We start from the raw sequence: 13,443 nt of genomic DNA, 5'->3' as shown, positions 1-13,443 counted from the left end.
AACTTTCAACTTTAACTTAAGCCGTCAAAAGTCCTACATTAATGTACTCATTAAAAGCTATCTTTTAGCCTTGGTCAACACAGCGAGACCTTGTCTCTATTTAAAACAAATAAAATAAAATTAGCTGGGTGTGGTGTTGTACACCTGTGGTACCAGCTACTTTGGGGGCTGAGTTGGGAGGATTGCTTGAGCCTGGGAAGCTGAGGCAGCAGTGAGCCATGATTCCAAACTGAGCAACAGAGAGAGACCCTATCTTAAAAGCTATCTCTAAAAAGTTTAGTTCCTGAGTTGTTTGACTCATTTTAATTTTCAAATTAAAAGAGAGTTTTTCAGGGATAAAAAAAAAAAAAAAAGGAAGTCCAGACCAAAAAATTCTCATCATTCCCATCAGCACTGATTCTTCTATCCTGAGACCCATTATCTATTCTCCTTTTTCAGGCCCCTACCTTGTAAAGTGATACTCAAATGAGTCATACTTGGTTGCATCAGAGGCCAATGAGAACACTTTGAACCACACAGAGTTCTCTCAAAGCATATTCCAAAACAAGTATATGTTGACAGGAGTAACTACTAAATGCACTGGCTTGGAGTATGGTTGTGTGTCTTTTCCATTTCAAATGGTGTTAATTATAATTTAATTATACATAAAAATGTTTTGGGGTTTATTTAAAAATTACACCCTATGTCAAAAGAAGAGGGTGAAGAGGAAAAAGAAAGAAGTCATAGTTTATCCCTTATAGTCCTTCTCTCCAGTACATTTGGGGCTGGGCACTAAGATGAGCTGGAAAAACATACACTCAATTGACATGGGAGAAGCTACAACACTTCTCCATCCAACCCTTAACATATTAAAGACAGAACAAATCAACACCTTTTTTTCTCAATAACGAAGAATACATAAATTTCATTCATTCAAAGATGATCACCTACCATCTTCTACTCCAAAACAAATGATTAGCTAATTCCCACATTAACATACTGTATTTAGGAGGCAGCCCTCAAAAACAACAACAAAAAGATAATTTAAGTTTTATAACGTGGTGACCCCTATCATAGTATTAAAATCTGACTTTTAAATTGACACTGGTTTTAATGGTGTGCGTGTATGTAACTTGTGACATGAAAAACCATTTATATTTTTGGATGCTGGTAATCACCCTTAAAAATATAAGTAGGCTTAACATGCAAGTAAAAATGGTGAGACAAATGTAAATTCAAAGATAAACCTACATAATGGTAAAGCAAGCTATAATTCTCTAATTGTAAAAGTGAAAAACACTATGAAATCAGACCTTTTCTTAACAACTAACCTCAAATATTTTTCTATTTTTAGTTCTAATTTCCATCCTATCCTCTCCCCACACATACTCCCACAAAGCCTCTAGAACATCAAGTAGAACACAATGTTATGAACAAAGTATAATAAACAAGATTGGACATCAATGAGCCTCTGTATAAATTTACTAAATCAATGTATGTATGAATTTACTAAAAAATGCTCCTAGTGATATTAAAACGAGAAATAATTTGTATCTTGGCACCATTACAAGCAGCCAATGAGCATGAAGCAAGTTTTCACCTGGACGCTGCCAACACAGTCATCAAGACTTTGGGAAAATACCAAAGCTTGTTTCATAATACATCCACTTTTACTTTTTTTCCCCCATCCTTTAGTAAACTTTCTAGATATAAATTTTAAAATGTTAAAATTTTTAATTAGTTACCAGCGCCCTTCATCCCACAGATCAGGTGTCCTACATTTTGTTCAGGTCCTGCCTTGAAAACAAACCCGATTGCCCCATTTTCTGAGAGGGAGCTCAGCTCCAGGCAGCTCCCTATGAAGTCACCGCGTTTGTTGTTTCAAAGATGCAATTAAATGAAAATGACACAAGGCTGTCGAATAGATTAGTTGGAAGTGTGCGGTGGTGTCGATCATATACGTGTATGGCCAATGAAAACTGTATTGCTGTAAATCTCTTGGTGATATTTCTCCCCATCTTCCTCTCTCCATTATATTCACAACACAAGGAAATTAAACTTTTTAAGAATTTTCTTGACTTTGGTTTAACTTTAGCTTCCCAGCTGTCTGCTCTTACAGTATCACGTAATGAGCAAAGCGGCGGGGCTAGGGGGCCGGAGGGTAGAGTGTTAATTTTAGCGAGCAGAAGAAAAGCAATAAAAGAGCTTGCATCAGACAGTGTCTCTCTCTCTCTCTCTCTCTCTGCCCCCTCTCTTCCTCCGCTTCCCCGCCATCCCACCCCCTTCTCGAGCTCTTACACATACACATTCTTCTGGGCGGCCTCTAACTACACCATCTCCACAATCATTTGCAGAAATTAGAAACAGACTCCGGGAGCCCTTCCCTTAAGCACGCACAGAGCGGAGCTGTGCAAGCACGACGGGGCAATGTCACTCCCTGTTACCCCACAATCTCGTACTGCCCCTGTGGGTTTAGTTCCCGAGATCCGGCTTTCTTCCGCTGAGGAGATGGATCTACCTACTCCGCAATGGAGTTTTATCTCATTCTTCCCCACTCCAGTCACCCCACCCCCACTCTAACGTACAAAAACACCCCACCACCACAACCAAAGAAAAGTTCCTTCTACCAGGGCAACAGAGGAGTTGGGTTTAGGGACTGGAGCAAAAGCAGAGACAGGAGGAAGAGAGCTAGCGCAATGTACTTTGTTTTGCACTTCTGCACATGCAGCGCAGAGCCCAGGGCGGCTCTCTTCCTTACCGGCTGGTCCCGAGACCAGGTCCTGCTACTGGAGCGCCGGGCTAGGGCTGCGGGGACGCGGCGTCGGGGCGGGCAGCCGGCAGCCGCCGCGGGCGCCGAGAGCCACCACCTCTTCTCCCACAAGCGGCTGCGGGCGTGGGCTGAAGGAGCTGGAGAAGGAGCCTGGGGAGGGGGAGAAGAGGAGCAGCATCTCCTCCTCCTCCTCCTTGCCTCGGAAACGCCCCTCCAGCGGCGATCCCAGCCGACTGCCGGACCCCCGAGCGCTCAACGCACCCCCCCCCCCCCGCCCTACTGTGCTCGACGCCCCTCCAAGAGCTTCGCCAGAACCTTCCGGCGCGGGCAGCTCAACTCCTGTAGGCGACTCTGACCGCTGCCGAGGCGGACCGGGGAGCTACGGAGCGCGGCTCGCCAGCACGACGGTCTCTAGGGACCGTGAGCATGGTGTGTCACCCTCGCCTCAGCTCGGCCGCCGGAGCTACTGGCAATACTCGGGCTCCACCTCGGGCAGCCGCGCCGGCTCCGCCCCCCCGGTCCTGTCACTCAACCATTCCCCGGCTCTGGGAGGACCGCAGATGTCCGACCCCGAACTCCCCTCGACCTCATTGGCTCGCCTGGCCTCCAGCTCCGCCTCCTCCCTAGGGACGAGGTCGCCGGGGAGACCAGCGCCCCGGTTGCCATGACAACCGGTGCCTTGGGCCTGGCTTTTCGCGTTCTTCGGACTAGCCGGAGGCTCAGGTTGGTGACCAAGCGGCAAAGTTCCTAGCGCCTGTAGTGTGAACTCCAACTTTTAGGCCAAGTTGAAAATGCAGCCGACGGCCCCCACACTTCTAACTTCAGAAACAGAACTTCATGACCCTAGGGAGTGAGGAGGAGAGTGAAAAATGCATAAGTGCTGGCTCCTCCCTTACCCTTCGCTGCCTCGCAGCCTTGTTTCTATATTCTCACCGGGAGCTTTGGACTTTGAAAGGATGAGGAGAATGGGGGAGAGGAAGAGCGTGGCTTTGCCAGCTCCCTGCAGCAATACAGCAACTTAGAAATGGCGGGGTCAACGAAAAAAACCCGGTGAGTTTTCCCACGGTTGTAAAGCGATCTTCAAAGGTGTAGTGACAGCACAACGCCAAATGCCCTAGGGAAAACTCCAATTCTCATATTTTTGAAAAAAGTTTGTAAATACTTGCCTTGTTATTTTCTCTGTGAGACTAAAATAATCCCGAAGTTTGAAAATTTAAGGAAAAGGTTTAACATAGTCGATAACTTCCAGCTTTTTTGTATACACTAAAACTTGGCCAAGGTATATCCAGACAGCTATACCCCTCCTTGCTACAAGCCGAAATATTTGAGTTTCAATAGTTAAACAAGAGAGTCTTGCTGAATTCATGAACAAATAATATCCTGTGATTTGAGTTTTGAAAGTTTTGGTTTATTCTCAGAGGTATAAGGTAAACTGGTCCAGTCTGGAAAGGGTACTTGAAGATAAATTTAGTCTGAGACCGTTAATGTTGAGCCCTAGGTAAATCTGAATTTCATGCCTGGCTCCAAAGTGGAGGGATCTGAGGCTTATTTTGCTTCCCCAAGAAAGTCAAAGCAGCAATCCTACGTTCCCTAGCCCCTGAGGCTGCCATACATGTATGATAAATGAGGGAATTAATAGTAATGATTTATCTTTGGCGAGCACTTGCGTTTTCATTATATCATTTACTAAATGAATAACTATGATAGATATCTTCAGTCAAATATTCCTCACAAGTATGCATTGAATGTGATTACTCACAGGGCTAAACACAACGGAAAATGCACAGCAGAATTTTAAGATTAAGTCCCTGCTCCCAAGGAGCTAACCTGGGGCCTAAGAAAGAAAACTAGCACTCTTGAAACAATTTGAGAATAATAATAGCTAAAATGTGCAGCCAAACTTTGAGTAGGTAGCAGGTAAGAGAAAGTCTGCTATGTAAAATGGGCTAGATTCCTCAGTTTATGGAAGAGGGGAATTTACCCTGGGCTTTGATGAATGCAGCAAAGATGAGGAAAGTCAGTTGAGGGAAACAACAAAAACTAAGGAGCAGCAGCAGGGATGAGTGGTGAAAGTAAATAACAGGCCAGGCTCCCTGGACTGCAGACACAAGTGAATGAATTCTTCCCCCATTTTTAAATGTTCTGGTTCATCTCTTAGGGAGGTGGGAAAGGCAGGTTGGGAAGAACAGAAACTTTCATGAAACATCTGCCTCTGTTTGCCTCTGAAAGAAAGCTCATGTATTTATTGGAAAGAAAAGCAATATCCTTAATTAATGGCTGCAATAGATTGTGAATTCACATCAGAAAGAAGGTATAGCAAGTATAGTGTTGTAAATTTCCACAAAGTAGACAAACCACAGTGTTGTTAGCTTTTTTCCTTTTCTTTCTCTTCTTATTTATTTATTTGCATTAAGGCCATTTCAGGTGGTTGCCCTCAAGGCATTTTCACCAGTAATCCCTCTGTTTTGGATGAGCTGAAAGACTGGTTTTAAAATACAATCTGATAAAAAGTACACACAAGGGAAATCTACAGGTTAAATTCCTTTTGGATATAATGTAAGTCACTACTAACAAATGGAACCCAACACTACATTACAAATGATATACCAAAATTAAGAGAAATTATTTCATGTATATAGTATGGCAATAGTCCAAGAATAGAAAGTTTTCTCATATGCTTGATTATATTAATAAGTCAAAGGAGGAAAACATTATGAGGATCTCAGTTGATGCTGAAAAGGATTTTGTAAAGTCCAGCATCATTCCCAATAAAAATTAGAATTTGGAATAATTTAAATATATATGTGGTATACTAAAGCCAGCAACTTCCTTTATAACATAACATTGTAATTATTCCTATTGAAGTCAAGTACAGGCAAGAATGTTCACTATCACATTGTAACAATAGAAATGATAGCCAATGCAATTAGATATAAAATAGAAATAAGAAATTAAGTACTGTAAATAAGTCAGGATTGTCATTTGTTTGCAAATAATATGAAAACTCCAAAGCATCAACTGAAAAACTCTTAGAGGCAACAAAAGATGAATTAAGATAACTAGTTATAAAATTAGCATACAGGGAGTGGGGCACAGTGGCTTATGCCTGTAATTCCAACACTCTAGGAGGCTGAAGTGGACAGATCACTTGAGCCCAGGAGTTCAATACCAGTCTGGGCAACATGGTGAAACCCTTTCTCTATAAACAATAAAAAAATTAGCCAAGCATGGTGGGATGCACCTGTAGTCCCAGGTACTCTGGAGGCTGAGGTGGGAACATTGCTTGAGGCCAAGATGTTGGGGCTGAAGTGAGCCATGATCACACCACTGCACTATAGCCTGGGCAACAGAGTGAGATCCTGCCTCAAAAATAACAATAACAATAATAATAATATAATGAAAACATACGAAAAGAACTTTCTCATGTATTATCATAACCAATTTGAAAATACAATATAAAAAGAATCCATCCCACTTACAGTAGCCGCAAAAATTTAAGTAGCTAAAAATAAACACTAAAATAAATTTATAAAACTGGCTGGGCATGGTGGCTCATACCTGTAATCCTAGCACTTTAGAAGGCTGAGACAGGAGGGTTGTTTGAGCCCAGGAATTCAAGACCAGCCTGGGCAACATAGTAAGACCGCATATTTATTTAAAATAAATAAATAAATAAATAAAGTAAAATATAAACAAAAGTTATAAGACGTACTTTAAAAATGATATAATTTGTAGTGGACTATGATTGTGCCTATGACTAGCCACTGCATGCTAGCCTGGGCAACACAGCAAGATCCCATCTCTAAAAAAAATTTTAGAATCATGACAGACTTACGACAAATAACAATGTTTGAAATAAAAAAGAAATATACTTTTAAATACCGAGGTTGAAACAATGTATAATTATCTTTTAAAAGTAAGTTATATATCAGGTATAATTCTTTTGGTTTTTCTGTTGTTGGTTTTTTTTTGAGACAGGGTCTTGCTCTATTACCCAGGCTGGAGTGAAGTAGTGCAGTCACAGCTCACTGCAGCCTCGACCTCCTATGCTCAAGCTATCCTCCTGCCTCAGCCTCCTAAGTAGCTGGGACTACAGGTGCACACCACCATGCCCAGCTAATTTTTTAAAAAAGTTTTGTAGAGAGGGGTCTTGCTATGTTGCCCAGATTAGTCTCAAACTCCTGGGCTCAAGCAATCCTCCCTCCTTGGCCTCCCAAACTGCTGGGATTACAGGTGTGAACCACCACACCCGGCCTATCCAGTATAATTCTAATCAAATGTCCAACAGAATACTTTTAGGAATTTGATAAAATAATTTAAATATTCATTTGGAAGAGTACCATTCAAAAATAAGAAGAGTCTTGAAAAGAAAATAAATGAGTGGGAGTTACATAAAAACTATTAAAATAAATTATAAATTAGAATGATTAGCAGCAGACTCAAGCAGTCAACTAGGTACAGGTAAAGGGCAGGATGATGTGTATCATTCAGGTTACAGTGTTGAGAAACCTAGTTATTTCTTGTGTATCTTTTCAGACACACACACCTAAATATCCTTTTCCAAAGGATATTACTCATCTAATATATTGATTTTTTAAACTTCATAATATCTATTTGTTTGACTTTAGCTTCCCAGCTGTTATTTCTATTATCAGATGCTTTAGATGAGCCTAGTTCTTTTGAAAGGCTGTGTAGTATTCTGTTGCTTAGATGTAACATGATTTACCTCGTCACTTTTCAACGAGTATATACGTTATTTCCAAGCCTTTGCTATTCCTTTTTTTTTTTTTTTTTTTTTTTGAGATAGAGTCCTGCTCTGTCGCCCAGGCTGGAGTGCAGTGGCCTGATCTCGGCTCACTGTAAGCTCCGCCTCCCGGGTTCACACCATTCTTCTGCCTCAGCCTCCCCAGTAGCTGGGACTACAGGCGCCTGCCACCACGCCCAGCTGATTTTTTGTATTTTTAGTGGAGACGAGGTTTCAAGTTGAAATATGTCTCTTTGTATCCGATTCTGGCTTACATGTAGTGTACATCTGTAAGTTTAGCTTCTAGAAGTAAAATTGCTGGGTTAAAGAACATTTTACTTTTTTTTTTTTTTTGAGATGGAGTTTTGCTCTTGTCGCCCAGGCTGGAGTGCAGTGACGCAATCTCCGCCCACTGCAACCTCGCCTCCCGGGTTCAAGCGATTCTCCTGTCTCAGTCTCCCATGTAGCTGGGATTACAGGCGCGGGCCACCACGCCCGGCTAATTTTTGTATTTTTAGTAGAGATGAGGTTTTACTGTGCTGGCCAGGCTGGTCTCCAACTCCTGACCTTAGGTGATCCACCCGCCTCGGCCTCCCAAAGTGCTGGGATTACAGGCGTGGGCCATCGTGCCCACCCACGTTTTACATTTTGATAGACAAAACCAGGCTGCCTTCCAGATAAGTGATACAAGTTCCAGTCATCCTAACAAAGATGGAAAGTTTGGTAGCACACCATGTTTCCCCACATCTTCACCAATACAGCATTATCAAACTGTTTTTATCTTTCCCAGTCTAATAGATATAAATTGATATCTCATTACAGGTATAATTTTCGATTCTATTTGAGGATTTTTTCTATGCTTACAAGCCATTTTTGTTGTTGTTGTTGTTACCAAAAATATTCTCCCATATTTTCTTTTAAAAGTTTTATGGCTGTTTTTCACATTATATTTTTTCATCCATATGGAATTTATTTTGGTGATAGCAGCAGCGACCCAGTTGTCCCCACATCTTTACCTAATAATTCAGCTTTACCCCCACAGAAACGAAATCCTCTCTGTATCATATACAAATTCCTGTATGTTCTAGGGTCTACTTCTAAGCTCTTTTCTGTTTAATAACATTTAGATTTCCATATAAAAATCTGAGTCATAACATACTAGAAGGAGGTATGAGTGAATTCATTTAGAGCATTTGAGTCTTGTTTCCACACGTGATAAAAACCAAAAACTTAAAAGAATTTGTACATTTTACTACATAAAATATAATAAAAAGTTTCTGTAAGTAATAGAAAGATCATGTTACTTTGTTCCATTTGGAAATACAATTTCAATGTCTTTCACAATTTATGTTTATATCCTGTAATTTATTCTACTTCAGAAATGTATCCTATATATATTTATATACATGACCAGATATATGATCAAGGATATTCATTGCCTTATTGTTGATAGTTATAAAATAAAAAACAAAATAAATGTCCATACTAACAGAATGATTAAACTCTGGTAAACCAATATATATGATCTAGCAACGGAATCAAGTTGCCATATAGTATGATCTGATTTCTGTTTAAAAATACCTATATCTATAAATACACATGGAGATATTTTTCTATTAACAATGTTTGAGGATTATAATTACAGAAAACATTGCACTTCTGAAATTAAAAAAAAATCTTTACAGCAAGCATATGTTACTTTTGTTATAAAAGATCCACATCAATTATTGCTACTCCTACTAAGGAAATTAGAAAACTTGCCATAACAAATATTGGGCTTTTAATGGCATATGGGGCCTCAGGTTGTTCATCACTTAGGGACTGTACTCATGACACACTCTAAATCAAGAATATTTTATGTTGGACCCATGAACAACCACATAATGGACCCCCCAGACTATTCCAGGTATGTGTGATGATGCTTTTTTCTAGGGAAAATGTCCATACTTTTTTTTCTCCTTTTAAAAGATGGATCTTGTTCTGTTGCTCAGGCTGGAGTGCAATGGCTGTTCACAGGCACAGTCATACTGTGTGGTGGCTTCGAACTCCTGGGCTGAAATGAATCTACAGCCTCAGCCTACCAAGTAACTGGGAGTAGAGGCATGCATCACCACACCCAGCTTCATCCATAATTTTTTGACAAATTCACAAAGGGGTCTATATCTCTCCAAAGTGTTAAGAGTGTGTGTTTTAAATGCCAGTGATTTTTAAATGCCACCTTTTACCTCAAAGGCTGAAATGAATTCTGGGCTAATCTAAATCTGTAAATAGCAGTGTTTTCCCAGCTGGCTTCTTGTGTTCATCTCAATGTGCAATATTTGTATTCTGACTTGCCAACTATGTTAGTGTTTTTCCCTACTTTAAGCCCAGAAGCATATTATCCTTTCTTGCTTACAGAGTAAGAGCTGTGATGGGAACGTTGCCCAGGTGAGAAGCAGAAGCACGATAAGTAATCCACCAAAACATGAGCAGGTAATTGAAGCACAGACTCTGACAGTGCTTAAGGAAGACTTTGTGAGGCAATGCTAACACTTCCAAGTGAACCAAGAATTAGCTAGGGGAAAAAAATGCAGTGATAGAAACCAGATAGGACTACAATTACCTTCAGGTCCATTGAATACACAAGTTATTTTCTTTTGGTAGTAGCTGAACCCTCTTTAAAATTTGAGAATTCCCCTAGGATGCAGAGTCACATGACTGAAATGACATAGATAACTAAACACTGGGACAAAGTACATTGAAAAGAACACAGCGTTTGCACTCAGAAAACCTAAGTACAAATCTTGGAAAGTCACTTAATTTTTTTTTTTTTTTTTTTGAGACAGAGTCTCGCTCTGTTGCCCAGTATCTTCCTCATTTACAAAGTGAAGGAAATAAGAGTAGCGAATATGTTCCACACGATAGCCTGTACTGTTTTTTCAATATTCAGCAGGAGCAAATACAATATATGCATGAAAACTGTAAGCTTTAGTTCACTATTTTTTTTAAAGCCAAACAACAAAAAGCTTTACAGGTTTTGGGAATTACTATTTTAGGCTTGAGATAATTTTTGGACATAATTTTTTCATTCTGAAGAGTAACTTTGGAAAATATTTACAGGCACCAGGACTCGCTAGATCTATGAAATACTAAGACAGAAAAATTTAATTGTGGTGCTCCTGTAACTTCCACTTTTCTTTGCAAATGAACTTCTTTTGTATATTTAGCCCATTTCCAGTTTTCCCCTACTGGCCCCAAACTGACCAGGGCTACTTAGTTATGCTTAGTAGAGCTGGCTACACCATAAAAGCAACCATCTATTCTTATTGGATTTTCCAGGTGCTTCAAGGCTCTACCTGAACCAAAACATTTCCCTCACCTAAATTTATTGGCTAGAAATTCTCACTTTTAGTCATTAATGAGTTAAACTGCAAAGGTGTTATCTTTAGAAAGTCATAGTTAAAATTCATTTTATTTTCTAGCTTTCTCTCTTCACACCTTAATGTGGATTAGTTTATCAGATTAGTTAGTTGTCATTTTAAACCCTGAGGGAGAGAGATACCGGAGCTGCACATTCTAATTAATGAAGGGGAAGTGGGAAAGAGGGGAAGACAGTTTCGATGATGAGTGGAAGAGAGAGAGAGGAATTTAGTGGGGGAGAGGTATGTGGTATGAGGGTGGCCCTCGGGGCTAATGATACCAAGGGAGGGGATGAAGGAAGTATATGTAGTACTAAAGGGGTGTGGCACTGAAGTCAAACTGCCTAATTCACAATTTTTACTAGGGTTGGTCCTGTCTCTGACTCATTTCTACTACTTGTCCTGGCAAGTTATGTAACTGCCTATTCAGTTTGGTTGAAGGGAATATGGCAAATAAGCATAACCCTTCTGTTTTTTTGAAACTTAGCCATGTTAGAACATATACTAAGTAATTTAATGTGAATATGCTCTAATCCTGACCCATAGGGACTTGCCTTAGGGTTCATGGCTGCTAATCTTGATTTGTAAAAGTATTCCCAGAAATGAAGACCAAGACAGAAGTTAAGCTTTCTAGTTTATCTTCTGGCTTAAAGAGTGTGATTTCATGTTGTCTGATGGGAGTGAGCTGCTGTGCAAGAGAATTGATCATTAAGGGCTTTGTTAGGTGGAATTAGAGCATTTAATTTAAACAGGTATCACTTGAAAATAATTTTTTTTAAGTTGATTGTCTTGCTTTTTACATCTCCCCCTATAATGACCAGTAGAAAACTTAGGAGGAAAATGGTCATATCTACAGAGACTAGTTGTTAGTTTAGGGCCAAACCCAGACTTACGATATTCATATTAAAAGGGGAACTTGCCACATTCAACAACATGAAGAGGGGAAATTTGTCTTAGAGTGCTGAATCTGTTAGGATAAGTAGTTCTTCAGCTGTTCTAAAAAGTTAAAGAACTATAAAATATTATACACATATGATGTAAGCATTGTATTTTCACTAACAACCTACCATTATGCATTCATTGGCCAATCTTTTGATGCTAGGCCAAGGCCTCTTGACCATGGATCTACTGTTGGGAGTTCTAGATTGTCTTATTTACATAAACACTTTCCATAAGGCAAAACCTACGGTTTTTTGTTTTAGTTTTTGTTAAAGGGAACATATAACTTGAGGACACTTGTGAAACAATATGAGTTTAGAATGCTTCCATTAAATTTATTTTTGCAATTTATTCTGGTTTTCTTGCCCATAGTAATTTATTGCAATGATTAGTCTTTCCATAGCATTCGATTTCATTTTTACAAAATGAAGAGATATTAATACTGCATACAAAGTCTTGGAGTGTGGAGAGGGAAAAAAAAAAAAGACTTTTTTACCCTTCTAATGATATGGTTATTACAGTATACCATTAATATGAACCTGAAGAAGTATAAACTCTACTGCCTTTAATCAAAGAATATACTCCAATTACTCAGCTTTCAATAAGCATTCTCTTGCTTTCTTGTTTGAATAATCTTCCTTTCTCTGGTCCAGTTCTCTTAATGGGAAAGTCTTCTTAATAGCAGCTTGAATTGGATTAAAAGTTGGATAAAAGTGTTAGGTAAAAGTCCTGGGTTGGATATTGTTGAGCTACTGTCTTGGACTTTTAATCCAAGACTTTTATTGGATAAAAGTCTTCTCATTAGCAGCTTCAAGCTTCTCTTCACCAATAGCAACTTGAATTGGGTGAAGAGTTAAAGTATCTGTAAACCAAACATCACCTTCTTCATAACCCCATCAGTTTGTCTACAAACTAGATTCCAGTTATATTAATAATGCAAATTTAGGCCAAGCAAGGTGGATCACACTTGTAAACCCAGCACTTTGGGAGGCTAAGTAGGAGGATCACTTGAGCCTAGGAGTTTGAGATCAGCCTGGGCAACAGTCTGTAGACCCCATCTCTACAAAAAAATTTAAAAATTAGTTAAGTGTAGTGGGGTGCACCTATAGTCCCAGCAACTTGGGAGGCTGAGATGGGAGGATTGCTTCAGCCTGAAAGGTAGAGGCTGCTGTGATCTGTGATGATGCCACTGCACTCCAGCCTGGGTGACAGAGTGAGACCCTCTCATAAGAACTCCAGACTCCCAAAAATTTCTTACCACTTCCAACATTTCCAGGATTTTTCAAGAGATATTCATATGTGCTCTGTAAACTTTATCTTTGTTTTTCCACTTAGACCTCCTAAAAGTTTAATACCTGAAAGTCACTTACTGTAGGTTTTTTTAGATGACAGATGATTATTTCAGTCTTGCTCTAGCTATAGATTAAGCCAAGTAAAATGGAATAGCTTTAAGGAAAAGGAGGCCTGTTTGGGGAGAGCAAAGAGCCAAGGTACTTATTTGATATGATCATGAATAAAGATAAGGTTCATTTAATTTTGGTAAAACCAAGGTTCTAAGTTTATATTTGCAAAATATGTGTGCAAAAACCCTTGCTTGATTTTGTCTGTTTCAA

General features: G+C 39.6%; 1 protein-coding gene across 33 annotated transcripts in view; it reads right to left on the bottom strand.

Moving 5' to 3' along the window:
- Positions 1-3,217, bottom strand: part of PTPN13 (protein tyrosine phosphatase non-receptor type 13) — a 224,210-nt gene extending 220,993 nt beyond the window's left edge. For all 33 annotated transcript variants that reach the window (XM_078001959.1, XM_078001963.1, XM_078001960.1 and 30 more), the window contains exon 1: positions 2,738-3,217. The gene's annotated coding sequence lies outside the window, so the exon portion shown is untranslated. The remainder of the gene's footprint in view (positions 1-2,737) is intronic.
- Between the last annotated feature and the right edge of the window lie 10,226 nt (positions 3,218-13,443).

Source organism: Macaca mulatta, chromosome 5 (assembly GCF_049350105.2).
Source record: "Macaca mulatta isolate MMU2019108-1 chromosome 5, T2T-MMU8v2.0, whole genome shotgun sequence".
NCBI classification, from domain to species: domain Eukaryota; kingdom Metazoa; phylum Chordata; class Mammalia; order Primates; family Cercopithecidae; genus Macaca; species Macaca mulatta.
The sequence above is the reverse complement of the archived record's forward strand: the minus strand, read 5'-3'. Positions and strand labels throughout refer to the sequence as shown.